Source organism: Equus przewalskii, chromosome 30, assembly GCF_037783145.1.
Source record: "Equus przewalskii isolate Varuska chromosome 30, EquPr2, whole genome shotgun sequence".
Taxonomy (NCBI): domain Eukaryota; kingdom Metazoa; phylum Chordata; class Mammalia; order Perissodactyla; family Equidae; genus Equus; species Equus przewalskii.
Window position 1 is genome coordinate 13,460,441 of NC_091860.1, and position 27,549 is coordinate 13,487,989.

The 27,549-nt window shown below is 37.8% G+C and overlaps 1 protein-coding gene across 28 annotated transcripts in view; it reads right to left on the bottom strand.

The window, feature by feature from the left end:
* MLLT10 (MLLT10 histone lysine methyltransferase DOT1L cofactor) overlaps positions 1–27,549 on the bottom strand; it is a 256,466-nt gene that overhangs the window by 225,061 nt on the left and 3,856 nt on the right. Inside the window, exon 1 of one of the 28 annotated variants that reach the window (XM_070601387.1) lies at positions 16,912–17,126. The exons of the other annotated variants lie outside the window; for them this stretch is intronic. The gene's annotated coding sequence lies outside the window, so the exon portion shown is untranslated. Of the gene's footprint in view, positions 1–16,911; positions 17,127–27,549 lie in introns of those variants that run through there. 28 annotated transcript variants of the gene reach the window in all.

Below are 27,549 nucleotides of genomic sequence, written 5' to 3' on the forward strand. Positions count from 1 at the left end.
ATATTAAAATTTATATGGAAATGTTAAGGACTTAGAATATACAAAGCAATCTCGAAAAAGATGAAAAAGGTTGCAGGACTTGCAAATCTGATTCAAGACTTACTACAAAGTTACAAACAAAATAATGTGGTAATGATATAAGGACAGACAAACAGATCAACAGAACAAAATAAAGATTCCTGAAATAGAGACTACTCACGCAGCCAAGTGATGTTTCTCCAAAGCAATCCAGTAAGGAAAGAAGACTCTTTTCAACAAATGGTGCAGAAACAATTGGACATCCATATGCAAAAAGCAAAACCTACAAAACTTGATTTGAGATGCACCACAGATCTAAATATAAACTAGCAAAAACAAAAAGTTTCAGAGGGAACAAAGGAAATTACTTTCATGACTTCAGGGTTAGGCAGAAGCATCCTAGCTCACAGTAAGTAATAACTACGAAAGAAAAAACCGGTAAATTAAACTCCGTCAGACTTACATATTTCTGCTCAACAAAAGGCACACATAGCTAAGGGGCTGGCCCAGTGGCTTAGTGGTTAAGTTGGCACACTCCACTTCACTGTCCCAGGGTTCGCCAATTTGGATCCTGGGCATAGACCTACACACCACTCATCAAGCCATGCTGAGGCAGCATCCCACAGAGAAGAACTAGAAGGACCTACAACTAGGATATACAACTATCTACTGGGGCTGTGAGGAGACAAAAAGAAAAGCGGAAGATTGGCAACAGGTGTTAGCTCAGGGCCACTCTTCCTCACCAAAAAAAAAAGGGGGGGTGGGGCACAGTTAAGAAAATAAATAGGAAAACATAGATTTGGATCAAGTATTTACAAAACATTCGCCCAACAAAGAATGGGTATCCAGGACATACAAGGACCTTTTGCAACTCAAAAAAAAAAAGAAAAAAAAGATGAACAAACAAAGAACAAAGAAAAATAGGGGCCGGCCCCGTGGCCAAGTGGTTAAGTTCACGTGCTCTGCTTCGGCAGCCCAGGGTTTCACAAGTTCAGATCCTGGGCACAGACAGGGCACTGCTCATCAGGCCATGCTGAGGTGGTGTCCCACATAGCACAACCAGAAGGACCCACAACTAGAATATACAACTATGTACTGGGGGTCTTTGGGGAGAAGAAGAAAAAAAGGGAAAAAAATTTTAAAAAAAAAAGAAAGAAAGGAAAGAAAGAAGGAAAAGGGCTAAAGGTTTAAAAAAACTCTTCACAAGAGAAAACACATGAATGGTCAATAAGCGAATTAAAATGTGTTCAATATCACTAGTCATTACGAAAATGCAAAATAAAACCACAACGATACCACATCCAGTCAAGACGGAATAAAAGGGACCAGATTTAGCCTTCTACATGAAATAATAAAAACCTAACAAAACATATGAAACAACAACACTGAAGATTTTGGAGAACAGATGAGGAATGACAGTGATCCCTGGCAGACAAGAAACAAACAACATAAGCCATCCGTTTGCCCAGCTTACTGCCTTGAGTTTCCAGGCCATGGTACAGGGAGAAGGAACCCAGGCAGAGCCTGTAGTCTCCTTAAGCTGAGAAAACGGTGTTGGGAGTGCAAGGAAGCCAAGGTGGCTAGAGCTCACAAGGGAGACCCACTGAGCAGAGAGCTGGGGAGAGAGAAAAATGAAGAGATCTACAGGGGCTTACCCTAGAATGTACTGAGTAACAAATCAGCACTTGCACGGGAGAGAACTGTTCAAGGCCAAGGGGAGAACCACCAAAAGATTCAGAAGTAGCAGCAGCCAATGTAAATTCTCACCATTCAATATCATTTCTAGCAATGCTTCCCAAGGTAATAGAGCAAATGTGCGCACAAATAATGTAACAAGAACATTCATCAAAGTGTTGTTGCTAATAGCAAAATATCAGAAGCACCCTAATGTCCATAAAAAAAGGAATTGACAAAAAAGAAAAGAATATGATACATCAGAGAATGGATCCTCTACAATGATAGTAAGGATGAAGAGGTCCACATTGACTGAGGTGAAATGTTCAAGATACATGGTTAACTTAACAATACTATGAATGAAAAAAGCAAGTATTAACAGAATAATACCAGTATTAACAGAAGGATTGCAATGGGGTAAACTATATTTTTATATATAGAATTTTGAAGTGTATATTCAATGTGTATATAGAAGTGATTATCTTGTAGACATGGAAAAATAAAGAAAATTTCCATTTTCTAAAGAAAAAAACAAAGTAACAGCACCCAGAACTCTCATAAGGATGCAAATAAGGCCTCTTCCCAAAAGCCAGAATGGAAAACCTATAATTCATACCACATCAGAGTACTATGAAGGGTAATGCCTCAGAAGGAGGGGAAAATTAACCCTAGACTAAACAAAGCTCTGTTCCATCCAAACAAAACATAAATGCAAGACCCAAAATGAATAAACTGTTTTCCAGTAACTTAATCATGTCACAAAACAAAGTCCAAAAATGTTTTTAGGCATACTAAAATAGAGAACCTAACAAGATAAAATTCACAATGACTAAAAGTCAATAAAAACTTACAAGACATAACGGAAGCAGGAAATTACACTTCATAATGAAACAAAAACCAGTCAATCAAACCAATCTTGAAATGACACAGACAATAGAATTAGTACAAAAGTCATTTAAAGCAATTATGAATACACTCCATCTGTTCAAGAAGCTAGAGGAAACATTAAACATGTTACACAGAAACATCAAAGAATTAAAAAATTTGAACTTCTAGAGATGAAAATTACAAGGTCTAAGATGACAAACATACTCTGAGACTTACAGCCCATGAAATCAAGTAATAGTTACTAACCAAAATGAAAGAGAGAGAAAAAATACTTTAAAAAATGAATGAACAGAGCAAACGTTAGCTTTGAGACAACTTTACAAAACCAAATATTCTTGTAATTGGGGCGACAAAGGAGATAATACAGAAAAAAATATCTGAAGAAATAATGTAAACAATTTGCCGTATTTGAGGAAAACTATAAACACATAGAAGAAAGCACTCTTTAAAAGCCACCAAACGATAGAAACATAAAGAAACGTAAACCAAAACATCATAATCAAACTGCCTAAAACCAGAGACAAAGAAAAAATCTTCAAAGCAGCCAGAGAAAAAGGTCATATTACAACCACAAAATCAAAAGAAAGTTGAAACAGTTGTATTAATATACAAAGTAAACTTCAAAATCAGCATTATCAAGAAAAAAGAGGGTCATTTCACAAAGATAAAGGGTTTAACTCATTAAGATACAAAAATCCTAAACATTTATTCACCTAAAAACAGCTTCAAAGTACATAAAGTAAAAATAACCAAACTACAAGAAGAAATGGGAAAACCCACAATTATATCTGGACATTTCAACAAACCCTCTCAATAACTGGTAGAACCAGCAGACAGAAAATCACTAAGGATACATAAGCCTTGAACAATATGATCAACCAGAATAATATCATCAAGCAAACTGACATTAAGTAACTTTATAGAATACTGTTTACAAACTAGCAGAATACACATTCTCTTGAAGGACACGTGGAACATTCGCCAAGACAGACCACATTCAGGCTATGAAACAACTTGATAAATTTAAAAGTTTTCAAGTCATATAAAGAATTTTCTCTGACCACAATGCAATTAATTTAGAAATCAATGACAAAAATCAACGGAAAAATACCCAGATGTTTGGAATCTAAATACATTTCTAAATAACCAATAGGTCAAAGAAGAAATCAAAAGAGAAAATAGTATTTTGAAATGAATGAAAGTGAAAAAAAAACTTACCAACATTTGCGGCAGCCAGTTAAAGCAATAATTGAGGGGGAAATTTATAGCGCTAATAGCCTATATTAGAAAAGAAACTCAAGTCAATTACTTCACCTTGCACCTTAAGAAACTAAAAGAGAAAAATATAAAGATCAGAGCAGAAATCAATGAAATAAAACAGAAAAACAACGGAGCAAACTCAATGAAATCAAAGACTAGACTTATTCTGAGAGGATAAAACACATGTACTTTTCCCTATTCTTTCTGCTAAGTAGAAACAAAAACTGCAGACTTTATAAACAAAACAAACGTATTCTGAAAGGTGGTGAGAAGGCAAATTAGCTAGAGACCACAGGACCCAAGGAACAACAGAGCAGTGAGTTCCCTGGGTTTTCTTTCTGCCTAATATGTCCCACTCTTGGAATGAAACAAGTCAGCAACCCAGAAGCACCAACAGCACAGACCAAAAATGAAGCCCTAACAAAAAGCTTCTCTCTCTAGACAAAGGACTGGGAAAGGGGCATATTAGCTAGAAAGAAAACTTTTAGACAGTAGCTGCTCTACTCCAGCAAAATATCACAGAAAAACTGGCCCTACCCACTCCTGAAATGGTCAAGTGGGGAACCTACACATCCACCCTCTTGAGACTATGAGTCATCCCAAGACTCTCACTGGGTTAATGTAAGAGCAGGTCATGCAGGGAATCAGAACTTTCATCCTCATGGCTGGTAATGAGCATCTCCCCCATCTATGGCGTCAGTGAAGACAACATGGAAACCCTGGACTTTCACCTCCATCTGGCAGTAACAAGACAACCCACTCTGTTCCCACTGGGGTGGTATCAGAGAAGGTCTAGCAGGGAGTCAGGACTTTCACCAACACACAGTGGTAAGTGAGGCTACATCCAACGTGGAAATCAGGTAAGGAGCCATAACTCCCAACTCAGCTCAGCAATAACAAGCAGGTTCCCTCAGATGTCAACCCAGGCCAAACAGGGAACTTGAACTTCATCCCCTACCTGGCATAAGGAAATAGTGCCCACAGTCTTCTCCTGTCAGACAAGTGTCAGAGAAAGCCAGCTAAAACAGGTTTACATAAGATGCAAGGTCCCATAACATAATACAAAAATGTCAGGTTTCAATCAAAAATCATCTATCATACCAAGAACTAGGGAGATCTCAAACAGAACTAAAAGAGAGAATCAACAGATGCCAATACTGAGATATCTGTAATTTTAACACCTGACAGAGATGTTAGAATTATCTATGAAGATTTAAAAGCACATGATAAAAATGATTCAACAAGTAATTATGAACACAGAAAGGAAAAACAGAAAGTCTCAGCAAAAAACTGAAGATAGAAAGAAGAGCCGAATAGAAATTTTAGAACTTAAAGTACAATAAGCAAAGAGCTCAATGGATGATCTCAGCAACAGAATGAAGGAAAGGGAGGAAAACAATCAGTGAACTAGAAGATATAACGATAAAAAGTAAACAACAGAGAAAATAACTGAGAACAAAAAAATGAACAGAGCCTCAAGGATCTTTGAGACTATAACGAAAAACCTAACATTCACGTCATCAGAGTCCCAGGAAGGAAAGGAGAAACAAGGTGGAACTGAAAAACTACTTAAATAAATAATGGCTGAAAAATCCCCAAAACTACAGATTCAAGAAGCTGAGCAAATCTCAAACAGGATAATTCCAAAGACATCTACATCTAAACACATCCTAATTAAACTTCTGAAATCTGAAAACAAGAAAAATATCTTGAAAGCAGCCAGAGAAAAACGACATTTTATTTACAAGCGAAAAAACAATTTGAATGAGAACAGATTTCTCATCAGAAAGCACAGAGGCCAGAAGGAAGTAGCAAAATAATGAAAGAGGAAGCCTCTAGGAAAACGAAAAAAACATATTGAACTGAACAAAAATCAAAATATAACAAAGCAAAATTTGTGGGACATAGCTAAACCACTGATAAAAGGGAAATTTATATAATGCACAGAAAAATGGAAAACTCTCAAATCAATAATCTAAGCTTCCACCTCAAGAAACTAAAAAAAGAACAAAATAAATCCAAAGCAAACAGAAGGAAAAAATAAATATAACAGCAGAAATCAATGAAATTTAAAATAGGAAAAAAAAAAGAAAAATCAACAAGACAAGGAGCTGGTTCTTTGAAAAGATCAATAAATTGATAAACCTCTAGCAACATTGACAAAGAAAAAAAGAGAGAAGACAAATTACCAGTATCAAGAATGCAACAGGATATCAGTAAAGAGCCTGTAGACATCAAAAGGATAATAAAGGAATGCTACCAACAACTTCACACACATAGACAGTTAGACAAAATAGACCCCTTCCTTGAAAAACATAAACTACTCCAACTCACCAATCATGAAACTAATCATTTGAAGAGCCCTGTAACTATTTTAAAATTTTAATTTGTAGTTTACAAACTAACAAAAAAGAAATATGAAGGCCCAGTTTCAACGAAGAACTGTACCAAACATTTAAAGAGGAATTAACACCAATTCTATACAATCTCTTCCAGAAAACAGAAAAGGAGGGAGGACTTGCCAATACATTTTATAAACCTACCACTATTCCAATATCAAAACCAGAGTACGAAAAGAGAAAACTACAGACTAATATCCCTCACGAATGGACACAAAAACCCTTAACAAAATACAGACTACTGTAATATATAAAAAGAACTGTATGCCCTGATCAAGAGAGTCTTACTCTAAAGCTGGTTAAATATTCAAAATTAATGAATGCAATCTAGAACATTAACAGGCCAAAGAAATTACATATATGAATTGATGCAGAAAAAGCACTTGACAAAGTTCAGCACCCATTCATGATTTCAAAAAAGCTAAGAAAAATAGGAATAGAACAGAGGTAAACTTTCTCAACTTCATACAGAACATCAAAAAACCTACAGCTGACATCCTGCTTAGTGGTTTTCATCACAGAGTGAACGCTTTCCCCCTAAGGTCGGAAACGAGGCAAGTACGTCCACTAGCACTAATCTTAATCAACACAGGGCTGAAATTTCTAGCCAGAACAATTAGGCAAGCATAAAAGGCATACAAATTGAGAAGGAAGAAATAAAAATAATCTATTTTCAGATGACACATTTATCTACATAAGAAATCCACAACAAAACTCCTAGAACTATTAGGTGAATACAGCAAGGTTGAAGGATACAAGATAAATATAAAAATCAACTGTTATTTCCATATAATACCAATAAATATGTGGACACCAAAATTAAATGTACAATACTATTTATAATTGCTTCCAAAAAAATTAAATACTTAGGTATAAATCCAAAAAACATGGATAGGCCTTGTAGGCTACAAACCATGCAAAACCAACAAAAGAAATCAAAGATCTAAATAAATGGAAACGCACAGAACGTCTTTTAGAAGACTCAACTCAATATAGTAAAGATGCCAATTCTCCACAAACTGATGTGCAGGTTTAATGATATCTCTATCAAAATCCTAGCAAGCTTTCTGGATAGATACAGACAGGTTATTATTATATGTTTTGTTTTTTTTCTTTTAAACCAACACCACAAAGGAACTAGACAGCCAAAACCAATTTTGAAAAAGAATAATAAAGTGGAATGAATCATCTACCTGATTTCAAGAGTTATTATATAGGTACAGTAATTAAGAGAGTGTGAAACCACCAGAGAGACAGACACAGAGATCAACGGAACAGGACAAAAAGCCCAGCAATATACTCAAACAAAGATGCTCAGCTGATTTTGAACAAAGGTGCAAGAGCAATTCAATGGAGGAAAGATAGACTTTTCAACAAACGGCACTGGAGCATCAGGACACTCATAGGCAAAAAAAGAACCTTCACCTAAGTCTCACACAGTTTATACAAAAATTAACTCAAAATGGATCACAAACTCAAATGTAAAGCATAAAACTGTCAAACTTTTAGGGGCTGGCCTGGTGGCGCAGCGATTAAGCTTCCACATTCCGCTTCAGCAACCCAGGGTCCGCGAGTTCAGATCCCGGGTGTGGACATGGCACTGCTCAGCAAGCCATGCTGTGGTAGGCATCCCACATATAAAGCAGAGGAAAATGGGCACGGATGTTAGCTCAGGGCCAGTCTTTCTCAGCAAAAAGAGGAGGATTGGCAGCAGGTGTTAGCCCAGGGCTGATCTTCCATAAAAAAAAAAATAAAAAACTATCAAACTTTTAAAAGAAAACATAGGAGAAAAATCTTTGGGATCTAAGGTTAGGTAAAGAGTTATCAGATTTGACAATAAAAGCATGATCCGTAAAAGGAAAAATTCATAAACTGGACTTGAACAAAATTAAAAACTCTTGCTCTGCAAAAAAAGTCCATTAGGAGGATGAAAACCCAAGCTCCAGCCCAGAAGAAAATAAAAATAAATCACATAGGGGCTGGCCCCATGGCCGAGTGGTTAAGTTCGTACGCTTCGCTGCAGGCGGCCCAGTGTTTCGTTGGTTCGACTCCTAGGCGCGGACATGGCACTGCTCATCAAGCCACGCTGAGGCAGCGTCCCACATGCCACAACTAGGACCCACAACAAAGAATATACAACTATGTACCGGGAGGCTTTGGGAAGAAAAAGGAAAAAAATAAAATCTTTCAAAAAAACAAAAAATAAAAAAATAAATCACATACTTGACGAAGTACTCATAGCTAGACTATATAAAGAACTGTCAAACTCTACAATAAAAAAGATCAGCAAAGAATGGAAAAAATCACTATCTGGAAAAAAAATGACAAGCACAAAGGAAGCACTGCTATGCGAGAAGACTGGGGAATGAAGACAGGGTGTGAGGGCAGTGAGAGCAAAAGGGACTAAGGCTTCCTTTCCTTCTCCACCTCAGCCCTGACAGACAGAAGGCAGCTTATGTTCCACTGCCTCCTGACTATGATGCTTTGAATGTTGCCAACAAAACTGGCATGATCTAAACTGAGTCCAGCTGGCTAATTCTAAACATAAATGTTTTCAAAATAAATAAACAAATTAAAAAATAGGCAAAAGTCATGCACAGATATTTCAGCGAAAGAGGATACACAGATAGCAAATCAGCACAAAGATGGTCAACATCATCAGTCATTAGATAAATGCAAATTAAAACCACAACGAAATACCACTACACACCTAAAAAAATTACTAAATAAAAAGAATAGTGACAATGCCCCACACTGAAAGGATGCTAAATTGGATAGCTCACAGATTTCCAGTGGAAACGTAAAACAGTACAGTCACTCTGGAAAACACTTTGCCAATTTCTTAAAAAAAACTAAACATGCAGCCATATAGTACTTAGCAAGTGTACCACTGGACATTCATCCCAGAGAAATGAAGACCTACATTCACACAAAAATCTGTATGTGAATGTTTCTAACAGCTTGATTCATAACAGCCCCAACCTGGAAATACCTGAGACAGCTTTCAGCATACCAATGGTTAAACAAACTGACCAGAACATAGAATACAAAGCATTAAAAGAGACAGAACCACTGGGGCCAGCCAGTGGCACAGCAGTTAAGTTCGCACATTCTGCTTCAGCAGCCCGGGATTCACCAGTTCAGATCCCAGGTGCAGACCTATGCACCACTTGCCTAGCCATGATATAGCAGGCATCCCACATATAAAGGAGAGGAAGATGGGCACGGATGTTAGCTCAGGGCCAGTCTTCCTCATCAAAAAAGAAAAAAAAAAGAGGAGGATTGGCAGCAGATGCTAGCTCAGGGCTAATCTTCCAAAAAAAAAAAAATAAATAAGGATCGAACTACTAAAACATTCAACAACCTGGATCAATCTCCAGAGAATTATGTCGAGTGAAAAGAAACCAATCCCCAAAAGTTACATATTCTATGATTCCATTTATACAACATCCCTGAAATGACAGAATTACAGAACTGGAGAATACGTTAGTGGTTACCAGGAACTAAGCATGGGGGCAGGAAGGAAGCAGCTGTGGTTATAAAAAAGGGCACCATGAAAGATCCTTGTGGTGATGGAATTACTGTTTATTTACTGTATCAATATCCTGGTGGTGATACTATTCTATAGTTCTTCAAGACATTAGCACTGGGGAAACTGAGTTAACAGTATGCAAGATCTCTCTGTATTATTTCTTGCACCTGCATGTGACTCTACACTTGACTTAAAATGAAAAGGCTTAATTAAAAAATAATTGTAAAGGAACAATATGAAAAGGAAATTAAGAAAACAATTGCACTTACAATGGCATCAAAAAAAAATAACTTAGAAATGTACTTATCCAAGGAGGCAAAGGACTTATATACTAAAAACTACAAAATGCTGCTGAAAGAAACTAAAGACAACACAAACAAATGTAAAGACATCCTATGGAAGACAATGTTGTTAAGATGTCATTACTACCCAAAGCAATCTACAGATTCAATGCAATCCCTAGCAAAATTCCAACATTTCATGCAGAAATAGAAAAACACATTCCTAAAACTCATTTGGATCTCAAGGGACCCCAAATAGCCAAAACAATCCTGAAAGTGAAGAACAAACTTGCAGGACTCACACTTCCTGGTTTCAAAACTTACTACAAAGCTACAGTGATCAAAATGGTATGGTACTGACATAAAGACAGACATACAGAGCAACAAAATAAAGGCCAAAAATAAATCCTTGCAAATATGGTCAAACGATTTTTGGCAGGGGAGCGAAACCATTCAATAGGGAAAGGAACATCTTTCCAAAAAATGGTGCAGAGAAAACTGGATATCCACATGCAAAAGAACTAAGTTTGACCCTTACCTTACACCATATAGAAAAATTACCTCAAAATGGATCAAAGACCTAAACAGAAGGGCTAAAATTTTAAAAATAATTAAAAGAAGACACAGAAGAAACCATCGTGACACTGGATTTGGCAATAATTTCTTGGATATGACACCAAAGCATAAGCAACAAAAAACAAAAATAGACAAATTGAACATCAAAATTAAAACTTTTATGCATCAAAGGACACTATCATGAGAGTGAAAAACCCCAAAGAAGAGGAGAAAACATTTGCAAATCAAATACCTGATAAGGGTCTAGATGCAGAACTAGATAAAGAACTCCAGAACTAGATAAAGAACTCGTACAGGCCAGCCCTGCTGCCGAGTGGTTACATTCGCGCGCTCTGCTTCGGTGGCCCAGGTTTTCACCAGTTCGAATCCTGGGTGCTGACATGGCACCGCTCATCAAGCCATGCTGAGGTGGCATCCCACATGCCACAGCTAGGAGGACCCACAACTAAAAATACACAACTATGTACCAGGGGGCTTTGAGAAAAAGGAAAAAAAATAAAGTCTTTAAAAACAGAAAAGACAAATAACGTATGATCCCACTTAAATGAGGTATCTACAGTAGACAAACTGATAGAAAGCAGAAGAGAAGTTACCAGGGGCCAGGGAGAGGGTAGAATGAGGAGTTATTGTTTAATGGGTATAGTTTCTGTGTGGGATGATGAAAAACCTCTGAAAATAGACACTGGTGATGGTTACAACACTGTGAACATAATGCCACTGAACTGCATACTCACATATGTCTAAAATGGTAAATTTTCTGTGGCGTACATTTTATCAGAATTAAAAAAGAAAACAATTGGAGATTACCATGTTCATAGATTGTAAGATTCGAAATTGTAAAGATGTCTCAAATTGATTTATAGAATCAATGCAAAGTCAATCAAAACACTAAAAGGATTTTTCATGGAAAAATATAATTCTAAATGGTTATGAAATGCAAAGAGCAACAGGCAAGATACCAAAAAAAGAGAAAGACAAGAAGGAAGGACTAATTTTATCTGCTATCTCATGTCCAGATTTACAAAGCTAGAGTAATTTTAAAATTGTGGTATTAGCACAAAGATAAAACAAATCAAAAGAACAAGACAAAAAGTCTAGAAACAAATTCATCCATATATGAACTGATTTATGACATGGTGCCACTGTAGAGCAGGAGCGGAAAGAACGGTGTTATATAATATAACTGGCTGTTGTCATTTACTATAATATGTAATATGTATTATATGTATAATATGTATAAAATACATAATATAGATAAAATAAATATTTTCCTCTCTATTTTACTCTATACAGAAAATCAAATCCAGATGGCTTGGTTATAGACCTAAATGTAAAAAGCAGGAAAAAACACTCTTTTAGAAGATTATACAAGAGAATAATTTCATGACCTCAAGTTATGAAAAGATTTCCTGGGGCCAGCTCAGTGGCACAGTGGTTAAGTGCGCACGTTCCGCTTCTCGGTGGCCCGGAGTTCACCAGTTTGTATCCCAGGTGCAGACACGGCACCGCTTAGCAAAAGCCACGCTGTAGTAGGCGTCCCACATATAAAGTAGAGGAAGATGGGCACGGATGTTAGCTCAGAGCCAGGCTTCCCCAGCAAAAAGAGGAGGACTGGCAGTAGTTAGCTCAGGGCTATTCTTCCTCAAAAAAAAAAAAAAAAAAGATTTCCTTAACAGGTCACAAAAAGCACTAACCACAAAAGAAAAGAAAAACAAATTTTTGACTACATTGAAATTAAGAACTTTTCATTAAAAGAAAAACTGAATCACTAACATAGAGAAGTTATCTGCAAATCTCAAGTGAGAAAATCCAAATAGCCTACAAATAGATGAAAAGAGGGTCACCATCATTAGTAATCAGGAAATTGCAAAGTAAAAACCACACAACTAAATATATTGTTTAAAAATAAAACTGAAGAGAAGTAGGGACAATAAATACAAAATTCAGGAAGGTGTTTCCATCAGGGAAGCGGATAATGGGATCAGAGAGAGGCACAAAGGGGTCAAAGATATGAGCAATGCTCTACTTACTAAGCTTGGTGGGTATGTGGAAATTTACTTTATTATTTTGTTTTAATTGTCTATATACTGGGTACACCCTCTTTTTTCTAATTCCTGTATCTTACAATTAAAAATAAGTTAAGAAAACCCTACACACAAACATACAAATGAGTAAATTAAAACACACAGGGTTGGTCCAAAGAAATTAGGAGTCTTTGTTTTGAATAAGAGGAAAATATTAATCCTTTTATAACTTATATGTGGCTATTCGTTCAAATGACAAAAGAAATGTAGTACTTTGACATATGTTATCCACACATCAAAGAAGACCAAAGGATAGTGTGTGTTTGGGAAAGAAAAGTTAGCACTTTCCAAAAAAATCAGTTAGCAGAAGCAGTCAAACATCCACAAATATTAATCAGCTGTCATCAAAAATTAAAAAAACTTCTGGAAAGTCTAAGTAAAATGAAATTTTCATGAACAGAGATACAGCTCATTTGAATTTCTCTATTCTAATTTAAAGACAGAGAATACAGTAGAAATTAGAGGGTTAAATAAAACACACATATACAATGGCAGAAACTAATAAACCTCAGACAAGATTCAACCATGAAGGAATAGTGTCCTTATAATGATGATATACTTCCTAATCTCACCACATTGATGCTATTTCATTTTTCTCCTATTCTAAGAAACATCAACGTGAAGATATTCACATATACGTATGTATTAACACTTCTGGTAACTTGCTTGAACTATAATCTGAAGTACAGCACGACGCTTAAGAGTATCACCTCCGGAGGCCAGCCCAAGGGCAGAGTGCTTAAGTTCACATGCTCCACTTCAGAAGTCCAGGGTTCAAAGGTTTGGATCCCAGGCACGGACCTACACAAGACTCATCAAGCCATGAAGACTGACATGGATGTTAGCTCAGTGACAATCTTCCTCACCAAAGGGAAAAAAAAAAACGGCATCATCTCTGGAGTGTCAGGGTTCAAAATCTGGCTTACCTACTTTTATGTGACCCTAAACAAATTACTAAACCTCTCTATAGCTCAAGTTGCCTCAGCATTAAAAACAAAAATAGATAAAACAGTACCTATATTGCATTATCCTGTTGAGAGGGTGAAATAATACATTCCTCTATGTAAAGTACCTGACGGTACATGGCACGTAAACAGAGCTCCACGCTATTTTGCAGATAAGGAAACTAAGGCTTAGCAGATAAGCTTACCCAGTCATATACCTAGTCCCTCTGGTTCCAAAGCCCATGATCTTAACACTACTACTATACTACCTGGATATGTCTGGGTGAGATTAGGGATTATGGTTGTCTTTTCTTTAGCACTATACTAAAATTTTTTTTTTTTAAGATTTTATTTTTTCCTCTTTCTCCCAAAGCCCCCCAGTACATAGTTGTGTATTTTTCAGTTGTGAGTCCTTCTAGTTGTGGCATGTGGGACGCCGCCTCAGCGTGGCCTGATGAGCGGTGCCATGTCCGCGCCCAGGATCCGGACCGGCAAAACCCTGGGCCACGGAAGCAGAGTGTGGGAACTTAACCCCTCGGCCACGGGGCCAGATCCTAAAATTTTTTTAAGATAGAAGAAAACAGGGCTCGCCCCGTGGCCGAGGGGTTAAGTTTGTGCGCTCCTCTTTGGGAGCCCAGGGTTCCTCCAGTTCGGATCCTGGGCGCGGACCTGGCACCACTCATCAGGCCACGCTGAAGCGGCGTCCCACATGCCACAACTAGAAGGACTCACAACTAAAAAATATATACATACAACATGTACTATTTGGGGAGAAAAAGCAGGAAAAAAGAAAAAAGACTGGCAACGGCTGTCAGCCCAGGTTAGCCAATCTTTAAGAAAAAATAAAGAGGACAACAAATACTTCTTTACCTTTGTGACGAGAACAGAAAAGCACTGGTGGCATTTGAGAACAGCATGCAGAGAGTAATCTTCGGGGATTATTTGTCTGCTCACAGCTATGCAGTGAATGGAGTGGGGAACGTAAGAGAATAGGAGGGGTAGCGACCAGGTAGATGGAAAAAGAAGAGCTTACATGGTGTTTGGCAGCTGTAATTTCTACTTGGCTCTAGAGGAATGCCATCATAAATTTCTGACCCTGCTGTCTAACTACAGAACTAGAATTTTTTATTGTGGGCAGGTGTGCTTACCCAGCCATACTCTGTGCAGAACTTAAATGTGTGTGAAATATAATACTTTTAATGGAAATACTATGGACCAGAAAAAAAATTTTCCTTGAATAAACAGCTAAGAAATACCATAGGAGGGCTGGCCCCGTGGCCGAGTGGTTAAGTCCGCGCACTCCGCTGCAGGCGGCCCAGTGTTTCGTTGGTTCGATTCCTGGGCACAGACATGGCACTGCTCATCAAACCACGCTGAGACAGCGTCCCACATGCCACAACTAGAAGAACCCACAACGAAGAATATACAACTATGTACTGGGGGGCTTTGGGGAGAAAAAGGAAAAAATAAAATCTAAAAAAAAAAAAAAAAGAAAAGAAATACTATAGGAAACTGGGACACAACAATCATATTCACTTTGTAGGAGATAATCTTGAAACAGAGGGGACTGTACTGAAAAAGAGAGAAGTAAAAAGCACTGGTGGCACTTGAGAATTAAGTTCGCATGCTCCACTTCAGAGGCCTGGGATTCAAAGGTTTGGATCCCAGGTGTGGACCTACACACCACTCATCAAGCCATGAAGATTGGCACAGATGTTACCTCAGTAACAATCTTCCTCACCAAAAAAAAGAAGAAGAAGAAGGCATAATTCTCCATTTCACCAAGAATGAAGTTCATTATAAATATGTGTAATATTCTACCTTTATGTAGGAAAGATAAACAAGAGTCTATATATGTATAAGCATGTACATACATAAAGAAACTAGGAAAATGAATAAGAAACTAATAACAACAGGGGGCCAGCCCCATGGCCAAGGGGTTAAAAGTTCCACGTGGTCCACTTCAGTGGTCCAGTTCAGGGGTTTGGATCCTGGCATAGACCTGCTCCACTCATCAGCCATGCTGTGGAGGCATCCCACATACAAAGCAGAGGAAAACTGGCACAGATGTTAGCTCAGGGCTATCTTCCTCAAGCAAAAAAAAAGAGCAAGATTGGCAATGGATGTTAGCTCAGGGCGAATCTTCTTCACCAAGAAAAACACTAATAACAATGGGAGATAGGAAGCAACACTGGGCAAATAAGAGAGAGACAGGTTTAGAAGGAAGAATTTTCACTGTATATTTTTTCATATTTTTTTAACCATGCCAATATATCACCATATCAAAAATTAAATAAATAATTTAACCTACTGCAATAATCTTGACAAAAAAGTTAGGGCTTAGATTATATGACTATAAAAGTAAAGAAATTAAATTCAAGATGCCTAGGATACCTAAAAAGAGATATCCAGAAGGCAACTGCAAATATGGATATGAAGGCTAGAAAAGAGTGTTCAGGTGATACTGATGCCTAGAGGCATTCAGAAGCATACATATAAGTTTACCTATGGTGAGTTAATCAAGTAAACAGGCCAGAAAAGCAATCACATAACTTAAATTTTACAGAAGAAAGTAATGCCAAACAGGAATTCAAAAGGTAATGTTTAAAGAGCTAAGAGTTTAAGACAGCAGCTTCCCAGAAGCCATGAGAAAAGAGAGCTGCAAAAAAGATGGAATGAGGGGCCAGTCTCATGACCAAGTGGTTAAGTTTGCACGCTCTGCTTCAGTGGCCCAGGGTTTCCAGTTCAGATCCTGGGCACAGACCTAGCACCACTCATCAAGCCATGCTGTGATGGTGTCCCACACAGCAGAGGTAGAAGGACCTACAACTAGAATATACAACTATGTACTGGGGGGCTTTGGGGAGAAGAAAATTTAAAAAAGAATATTGGCAACATATGTTAGCTCAGGGCCAATCTTTAAAAAAAAAAAAAAAAAAAGACGGAGTGATCAGTTTTAAATGCTGAAAGTAAATCAAGTAGAATGAAAACTGAAAAAATTTTGGATTTGGCCATTTGAAGTTAATAGCAAAATCAACCGAGTGGTGGACTTAAGAGCCAAATATAACTGTTTGAAGGGTGAATGAAAAGGAGTTTGTGATTATCTTATATACTTATTTATACCTAAAATTATTCAGAAAATTAGTGAGACAGCCTACAAATAAAAGACATGTATTATAACAATAAAAAACAGAAAAATGAACATTGAAAGCCAGTATGAGGGACACGCCCCTGATTCAGGGAAACTGCTCTTACCCCTGACTCCAACTATGTAGTTCTAGTGAGGGTTGCCATTCACAGTACCCTCCCCACTCCAGCCACAGGGATGGTGGGTACATGATCCAAGACAGGCCAATCAGAGTCTTTGCCACGATTCTTCAAGAGAGCCCCTTCTTCTGGTAGAAGGGGCTGGGAAGATGAGAGCCAAGAGCTGTCAGCAGTCATGGTTGCAGCCTCATGAAGTAGAGAGTCTGTAGTATGAGAGAATGAAATCAACACGCAGAGAAACAGAGATAAGAGGTTGAAGTCCTAAGCCCCACAGGAGGAGGAGAAGGGAACAAATAGACTATTAGTCAGATTAATATAACTGATGTAACTAAAGACCAGATTTGGTTCTGGGCTGCCTGGTAGTCAGAAAAAAAAGAAAAACAGAATGTGTATCATAGAGCTATCAAAAAGGAGGAAATATACCAGATCCTCAAGGGAGACAATGTTCCTGATGCTAAATTATTAAAAGAATTTCCTGTACGCAGATCTTTATAAAAGGGTCACTGAAAGACAATGGACAGTGTCCATGCTGAGAGTGTTAGAGCAAATGCAGATTTCATATGCTATTGCTTAAAATGACAACTAAGTTATATCTCAATCATTAAATATAACTACAGTAAGAAGGTGAAGAAGCAGAGATATCAACTATGGTTTTATTCTTCCAGGAAGTTTGCTAGTGAAACAGGAAAGAAAAAGGTGAAAAATGTAAAGGGAAAGTAGAATCCATAGGAAGATTCAAAAATGTGTGCAAGCTGAGTGGGAAAAAATAAAGTAAAAAGGAGAGGCTAACAGGCAAAACAAGACCCTGGAAGAAATGGGAAAAGACCACAGGTAGTTAATTCCACTTAAAAACTACCCCTCTCCGGGCTGGCCCCATGGCCAAGTGGTTGAGTTCGCGCGCTCCACTGCAGGCGGCCCAGTGTTTCATTGGTTCAGGTCCTGGGCGCGGACGTGGCACTGCTCGTCGGGCCACGCTGGGGCAGCGTCCCACAGGCCACAGCTAGAAGGACCCACAACTAAGAATATACAACTATGTATCGGGGGGCTTTGGGGAGAAAAAGGAAAAAATAAAATCAAAAAGAAAAAAAGAATATTAAAAAAAAAACAACAACTACCCCTCTCCTTCCTAAAACTCCATTAAATGAGATGAAAGGGCATAAAGCCACAAAACCAAAAAGAACATAAGGGAAGACGACAGCTATAAAATTTTGGAAGTTAGGAAGGAGACAAGTAGTCAATGACTTGGGAGATCAGAAAAGATTGCTGCAGTGAGACAAGCCCAAAAACAAGGTAGCTTAGGCCACAAAGCACCAGAAACTGGAGGGACTTTAGGAACCAGGCATGAGGGGCAGGGAACTGCATGTGCCCAGCGGTGGGAGGGATGGGTTCAGGTGAGGCTACAAACAAGAGAAACTGAACATAATCCGAAAAAGGATCAGCGCTGCCCGCCTCCACCCCCCGCCCAAATCTCCTTCTCCACTACACACTACCAAGTAACTGTCTCTCCTCCGCTCTGAAAAACTGCAGAAAGGATAAACAAGAGGAAATGTGGACGTGGGGATACCAGCCACAGCTGAGGAAAGGGGTACCATACTGAAAAAGAATAATTGAAAATCTAATTCTAAATAGTGAAACTCCAGCAACCATGTGGCTCATGAATACTGGTAACCAGGCTTGTCAATAACCAAAGAGATGACTGGAGGATTTTTCTCTGAATAAACTAGCCAGTTGGTGGGCTTCTAATAAAAGAACCCAGCTGTATCACTTACAGAGAAGCCAATAAGCCAATAATCCTGCCCATACACACAGAGCTTCCAATCAACTCATCAAGCGCTTGTCCAAATTCAAACAGATGACCGAGAGTCACTAGACTTTTAAGCAAAGTCTCTAATAAGACAGGCCAAAACCAACAGGTAAAAGGAACTCTGAGGAAGAGTCCCAAGAGCAGAAGAAAACTTCGGAAAACTGAAAAACAATCACCCTCTGATTCCTATCTTCATAAAGTTGAGATATTGCATCCAAGAAACAAAAACACAAGACGGAAAATAAGGAACATTCGGAGAGCACAGAGGAGCCCTTGGAAATTAAAAGTATAATAGAAGTTAGAAATTTAAGTGAAGGGTAGGAAAATATATAAGTAATTGCCTCAGAAAGTAGAGCAAAATATAAAAAATAGATTAGTTAAAAATATACAAAATATACAAAATCAGAAGATTAGCTCAAAAGGTCCAATATGCAAATAAAGAAACATACAGAAAAAGTAACAATGACAACAGAAGTGAGGAAATTATCAAAGACATAATTCAAAAAAAATTTCCCTTAACTGAACTCATATTCCCTAACATGATTTACCAAATCGAAAGGGTCACTGTGTACTCAGTACAATGAAGGACGGAAAGCACACTACCATGAAAAATATCAGAAATAACCCAGATAAAGAAGAAATACTAAACTCAGAAAGAACAATCAAATACAAAGGATGAGAAATAGAACTTCGATGGACTTCTTAACAGAAAAACTGAAAGCTAATAGGCAAAGGAGAAATATCTTCAAAATTCTGAAGGAAAATGATTTCCAACCAAGAATTCTATATTCAGCCAAACTATCAATCAAGTGAGACAATAAAGCTACCAATTTTATCAAACATGCAAAACCTTAAAAAATTTATTTCTCATGCACCTTTTCCTACAAAGCTGCTAAAAGATGTGCCCACCAAAATAAGGAAATAAACCATTAAAGATGAAGAAATAGGGGAGAGAGAGGTTGAAAAACAGGGAATCCAAAATAAGCAAGAAGCAAAGAAACTCCCAAGATGACAGTGAAGCTCCAGGCTTAAAGAGAAATCAGCCCAGATGGGAGCAGGGAGCTGGTACCCAGAGGAAGGTATCCTTTCGTTTAAAAAGGAAAGGGGGAAGAGGGAAGTGGAAGAAAGAGGAAAAGAGCAAGAGAGAGGAGAGGAAAGGCAGAAGGAGAGGAGACACGAAAGGAGAGGAGAGGAGTGGGAAGGAAAGAGAAAGGGAAGGGAGGAGGAAAGAAGAGAGCAGGAGAGGAAAAGGTAAAGAGAAGAAAAGGAAAATTCAACTTATGGAAAATTGAATTTATAGACTACTTGATTCAAAACCAAATAGAAGATTATATGAAGAAGCAACTAGAGGGCATATAAAGATTTAGCCTTAAATAAAGAACACAAGGAAAAAGAAAATAAAAGACAATTACTAAAAATAATTAACACAAGAAAACAATCACAGTACACTTTTTGGCTCAGAAACAAACAAAATATTTAAATAGTCATAACAACATAAATACTGCTGTTTAACACTACTGATTTAACCAAAATTTGTGGTATACTGAAAGGCAACATCTAAAACTGATACATCAAGAATGGCTGCTTATACATTCCTTTTAGAAATACAGCAGTAAATAGGAGAAGGAACAGCCAGAAGCAGTTACCTCTGAGGACTGACATGAGGGTTCAAGAGCCCAGCAGCAAGGTATTCTTTTGCATATGAGAGAAGCTTTTGGTACTACCTGACTTCAACTATGTGCATTTACCACCTTCATAAACATAAAAATTAAATCTAAACAAAAAATGGAATACATAGGTACCATATGCTGAGCAACAGATCAATGTACTCCTACGTTTTCATTTCTCTTACTAGTTATGTAGCCAGGATAGAAAAGGATACGAGCAAGTAGCAAGCACCTACTTCATGTCAGCCGTTATGCTGGGCTTTTTCTTAGAGTAAGAGAAAGGAATTCAAGAAGAGAGACGAGAAATTAGCTATTTGCTATTTCATCTATGGTGGAAAGCTCTAAATTTGTTAACTTTTTAAAATCACCTCTTTCAAAGCTACAGGAACTTAGGACGCTATGACGAATTTAAAAGCAAATATTAGATATGAATCAGCAGTAAGAGAAAAAAGAAAATGTTTAACTTTGAAGGCATTCTATTTAAAGCATACAGGCTAAAAAGCTTATACAGAAGTAAAAAGAAAAAGGTTTTAGGGGCCAGCCCAGTGGTGTCGTGATTAAGTTTGCACACTTCACTTCAATGGCCCAGGGTTGGCCAGTTTGGATCCCAGGCTCAGACATACACACCGCTCATCAAGCCATGCTGCGGCAGCATCCTACACACAAAATGAAGGAAGACTGGCACAGATGTTAGCTCAAGGACAATCTTCCTCAAGCAAAAAGAGGAAGATTGGCAACAGATGTTAGCTCAGGGCCAATCTTCCTCACCAAAAAATAAATAAATAAATAAATAAAATAAAACTTCCTTATAAAAAAAAGAAAAAAGTTATATACAATATTTTTTACAAAGGGAAGTGGAGACACCCTATCCTGGCTTCTTGCACTCAGAAGTCAGAGACAAGTAAATTTTAAAACAATTTTTAATTATGTAGATAAAGGTAAATCTCCAAGTGGCAGAAATAAAAAAGAACTTAAAAGCTAACAGACCAAACATTAGTGGAAACTGAGGCAGTCAATGAAGATATCAAACCTAACAGAAGCCTTAGAGGTTGGGTTGACTCTGACACTAGCACAGACCTTAGAGGTACAGAAAAGCTCTAACTTGGTTCCCTGCGTAAGGACCAGCGCTGGTAAGGGCCTATCCCACCACCAAAGCAGAATCTCTCCCAGAAAAACATGGCCTGGACCACTAAGACTAGAGAAGCTGCACCGAAGTGAGACGGCTATTCTGGACATGAATAGAAGAGTCACTCCAGAAAAACAGGAAACTCAAGCCTATGCTGAGACAGTGTGGGGCCCAAAATCCACTATCTAAAGGGTGCCAGGAGCCACGTCAAGAAACAAAACTTAAAAACTGGTCTGGAGCAATGAAGGCCATTAAGCAAACTGTGACAGAGTCTGCTGCTTAACAACCCCAAATCATTTTCCCCTTCTTCCATACTAACAGAACTCTGACTTTATTCAGTTCATCAATGGGCTTATATTTTGCAATCCCTAAAATTAAAAGCCAGTAAAATTAAGCAAAAATTGTTGAGTGGGGCTTCCAGGAAAACTTGTTTAAGAGGATAACTCAGCTGGGAGGAGAACCGTCTTTAACCTTACCCTCCCCCTTGTTTCTGCAGTCACAATGACTGCAGTTCCAGCTGCCATGCTGTGACTGCTGGACAACCCCGAAAACGAAAACCATGCACTAAGGTTGGTACAGCAGGAAGACAGAAAATGTCTGATCCCTAATGACTTCACAGAGCTGTCAAAAAAGCTTTAAAATTCCGAACTCCCTTTAAATAAAAGTATTTGTAAATTCCTAATTTGCAGAAACCACTATAATCTAGTCTTTGTTACTAGCAGTCAAATGCAATTCTTAAAAGATGCAAAGCAAATGCAAAAACTCCCCACAGCAGCATCTTCACAAACCCAGCTTAGAGGAACAAGAGCCCAAGGAAGACAACTCCTGAAGATTAGCTCACAGTCAAAAATTACAAAGTACATGAAGATATCTACCACCAGAGTTAACAAAAGAGATGAAAGAATTCCAAAATCTCTCGAGGAGTTTTAAAATATAGTTTAAATGTTCAAATAAATAAAGGACAGAATATAATCCTTAAGGCAATAATAGCAAGATACTATGAAAAATGAAGCCAACTGAAAAATAAAAACAATAGAAATTCTAGATATAATTTACTCAGGAAAAAAATTCACTGATTGGGATTAACAATAAGCATGAATTTGAAGACAGAGCTAAAAAGATTATCCATAATGCATAAACAAGACAGAAAATACGAAAGAGAAACTAAAAGCATGAAGAAAAGAAAGAGAATCAGAAGCACACATCAAAGTACACACACACACTTATAGGAGAAGAAAAGTATAATGGGAAGGTGACGATACTTGAAGAGATGGAGCAGAAAGTTTTCCAAAATACAAGAAAAATGCTGAGTCCTCAGAATAAAAAAGCAGATCAACTCTCAAGCAGGATAAATAGACTGTCAATAAATTTCCTATTAGCTGGGGCTGGCCCCGTGGCCAAGTGGTTAAGTTCGCACGCTCCGCAGCAGGCGGCCCAGTGTTTCGTTGGTTTGAATCCTGGGCGCGGACATGGCACTGCTCATCAAACCACGCTGAGGCAGCATCCCACATGCCACAACTAGAAGGACCCACAACGAAGAATATACAACTATGTCCTGGGGGGCTTTGGGGAGAAAAAGGAAGAAAATTTTAAAAAATCTTTAAAAAAAAGAATAATAAAAAAAATTTTAAAAATAAATAAATAAATAAATTTCCTATTAGCACAAACAGATACCAAAAGACAAACTGGAATAAAATCTTTAGTTACAGGAAAACAACTATTAACCTAGAATTCAAACTAGCATCCAAGAGACCAAAATTATATATATATACACACATACACACACACAATGGAATGTTATTCGGCCATAAAAAAGGAAATCTTGACATTTGTGACAACACAGATGGCCCCTGAGGGCATTATGCTAAGTGTAACAAGTCAGACAGAGAAAGACAAATATTACTTGAGACCATTTATATGTGGAATCCAAACAGAGAACAGATTGGTGGTTGCCAGAGGCAGTGGGTGGTGGGTGGGGGAAATGGGTGAAGGTGGTCATAAGTTACAAGATGAGCAAGTTCTGAGGATCTAATGTACAGCATGGTAACTATAGTTAACAATGCTGTACTGTGTATTTGAAAGTTGCCAAGAGACTAAATCTTAAAAGTTCTTGTCAAAAGAAAAAAAAATTTGCAACTATGTGAGGTGCTGGATGTTAACTAACCTCATTGTGGTAATCATTTTGCAATATATACATATACCAGATCATTATGTTGTATACCCTAAACTAATATGTTATATATCAATTACATCACAACAAATCTGGAAAGAAAAAAATATACAGATGGGCCCCACACTAAAAGGATAAATGGCTGACTCAGACTGGGGAGAGTACAAAAAGTACCTCAACTCAGGGCCCACCCCATGGCTGAGTGGTTAAGTTCGAATGCTCTACTTAGGTGGCCCAGGGTTTCGCTGGTTTGGATCCTGGGTGTGGACATGGCACTGCTCAGCAAGCCATGCTGAGGCAGCGTCCCACATAGCACAACCAGAAGGACCTACAACTACAATATACAACTATGTACTGGGGGGCTTTGGGGAGAACAAGAAGAAGGAAAAAAAAAAAGGGATTGGCAACAGATGTTAGCTTAGGTGCCAATCTTGAAAAAAAAAAGAAAGCACTTCAACTTAATTTTTTAATTTATTATTCTTTTTAAGCAGAAGATCTGAAGCAGGGGCCAGCCCAGTGGTGCAGCAGTTAAGTGTGCACGTTCCGCTTCAGCAGCCTGGGGTTCACAGGTTGGGATCCTGGGTGCAGGCATGGCACCACTTGGCAAGCCATGCTGTGGCAGGTGTCCCACATATAAACTAGAGGAAGATGGGCATGGATGTTAGCCCAGGGCCAGTCTTCCTCAGCAAAAAGAGGAGGATTGGCAGCAGATGTCAGCTGAGGGCTAATCTTCCTCGGGGGGGCAAAAAAAGAAGAAGATCTGAAGTAAATATGAAGAAGTGACAATTGTTCATTCTGGGTAGGGAACACACAGATATTCATTTTATGTTCTATATTGTTCAGAACTATTTGTGATAATTAAATGTATATTAACATAACTTTAATTAGAATTAAATATAAATACATAATTAATATAGTTAGGTATATAATTCTTATGGTTTTACAGATTGATAGCAATTTATTTGCATTACATATCTTCATTATGCAAAAATTAAAAAATAAAACGATGCAACCCTAGATGAACCCCTAAAACCTTGGTTTTCATTCCATCCAACAGTTTCTCCCTAACGATGTAAGAAGCCAGGAAGAACTGTGAGAAAAAAAGGCAGAGCAACAGCAAAAAGTTACAGCTCACCCCCAGAAGGAAAGGAAGGGTCTTTCATTTAGAGCTAGAATAGCAATACCTAAATAATGCAAATTCTTAATGGGCTTTGGGCCATTTTATTTTTTGCACAATCCATTCTCAACATGTGTTCAAAGTAGAATATTTAAAATCTAAAATATCCTCTATCTCATTAAAATTATACAAATGAAATTTCTAATAAATCTCTTCAGGCTGTGGTAATTAAGAACAAATACACAGTAAATACAAAAATAGTCATCAGTAACTGAACCTCTAACCACTATGATAATAGTTAGCAAATAGTGTAAAGTCTTAACAAAAATTTTCTAGCAAAACTACATATTCACTTGAGGTGAATCAACTATTTTTATTTTCCTGTTTCCTTATTTTATTTTCCTTTTTCCTTACTTTTTCAACACTCAATCTAATCTTACAACCTCCACTCTCTTCAACGCCCTATAACTAGGGTTCTGCCCACACCAGGGAACTACAGCCACTGTCTCAAGAACCTCTCTTAGCCCTTCAGCATCCTTGGTAGCAATGTCCCTATCAACTATTCTTTCCAGAAAAACCAACTGTGTGTGCTGCTGCTGCACTCTGCAGGTTCTCCTTGTCTGACTACTCATTACCCTTCCTCGGTGACTTGTTCTCTTACTCTCCCAAATGTGGATATTCACCACAGTGCCATCTTCACTTTTCTTTTCTCTAACAAAAAATGTCATTTGATTCCCAGCCTTCCTTCTATGCAGCTCCAACTCAAACTTGACTCCATTATTTTAATCCTAAATTTCCAATGAAAAATCCTAGCAGCATCAAAACCAACATGTCCAAAACAGAACTTTCCCGACTCTTCAAATCTGCTCTCCTCCTCTATTACTACTACTCTATTACTATTAGGGGTATCAACACTCCAGAGTGATCAACCTTGACATCTTAGAATCATCTTTGATTATTCCCTTTCCTTTATCCATTTGTCATTTCATCCTTCAAAATGCTCCCAACCTTCCTTTCTACACTCATATTTTTATAGTAACAGCATCCTAAGTCCTTCAGTTTCAAACCTCCCCTTTCAAATTCATTCTATATGCTACCAAACAACTTGTCTGAAAATACTGCTTTACTTTTCTGGATTTTTACTCTTCAATGTCTGTCAACGTAACACCAGCTTGTAATTCCCCCTTCTCTGAGAAGTGAGCTATCCCAAACCCACAGAGATCTCCCTGTATCTGAGCAACTCAACCCTATTGTCTAGCCATGGCTAATTGGTCCAGAGCTAGGCACCTCATCCAAGCCAAGCCAAAGTTTTCTTCCCCCAAAAGAATATGAGATCTCAACTGAGATTTAGTCTCTTGAGACAGGAGACTGAAAATATTAGGAGCTGAAGTATGGCCATCTTTTACCACAGGAGCAATATATCACACTGTGGTTGAGAGCTTAATCACAGCCCAAATTCCAACTAGATATATATTTCTCTTAAAATTATCATGTCTATATCCATAAAATGAGAATAAGAGTTATCTATCTCATAGATTTGATAGGATGGTTAAAAGAAATAACTGGTATGGAACATTCAGCACACTATCTAACAGATAGTAAACAGTAAAAAAAGTTAGCTAACGATTGTTTGATTAAGTAGCAGAGAAAATGTGTAGAAAGGAAAAGAATGATGCAGACACAGAGAAAAGCAGAAATAAGATTATGACTAATTCAATTCCCTTTTTAAGTCATGGACATATTTCCACGATACGGTTCTTGGCTTCTATATCCTTACAATAAAATACCCTTTCATTGCTTATTTAAGATTGGAGTGAGTGTGTTTCTTACAAAGGACCCTACCTTTTATAACTGCACATTACAGGAATTTAGAGGACGTTGAGCCTCTTCTTTTAAAACCTTTAATGGCCCCCACATCCCACCAAATAAAGCTGAAACAACATGTGTCCTCCAATATACCTTTTAAGATAACTACCTTACTCACCTTGACATTGTGACCCTACCTTCAGAGAGGATAAAGGAATAAAGAACAGGCAACAAGTGGCATTTGAGGCAAATAATGCTGGCATTCTACCACTCTCCATTCGTGACCTCTTTATCCCCCTTCTCTTGATACACACCTTTCTATTTTCTAGTCTTTGTCTGGCCTTGAAGCTAACGTGACACCGCCTGGAACAGCCTTACCTTACTGTCAGTGTTTACTAATAAATTAAAGAGTAACTTCCTTTGCTTGGTGACCCATCAACCCAAACCATGCTACACAGAGGGGAAAAAAGCAAAGAGCAGACCTACACATACTTCACCAAGTCCTAAAATTTTTATGATTGATTTCATCCTCCATTAGCTAATCCTCATTATTCTAACACTCGAACAATAGCTGTAATTCTGCTATGGTGCATTCTCACACACAAAACATATCAACAGAATACTGCTCTGAGTTTCAAAATCCTGGATAAGCTACTCAGCCATTATTTCTACTGATCAAAAATTGCCCAGGCAAAAATAAAAGCTTTGGATTTTGCTATTCATGTAGTTAGAGAAGTTCAAATGTTTGTTTTCTACCTTCTTTCAAATTCTCTAGCCAACAACAAAAGGAAGGAACTGTCTCATTACAAATGGTAATACTTTTATATGATTAATGAAGATAAGATCTATTACTCCCTGATATTTCCAGAAGTTCAACTGGAAAAATGCTTTTGGCCATGAAGAATAAACACACCTCCCTCATTCTTACAGGAGGTT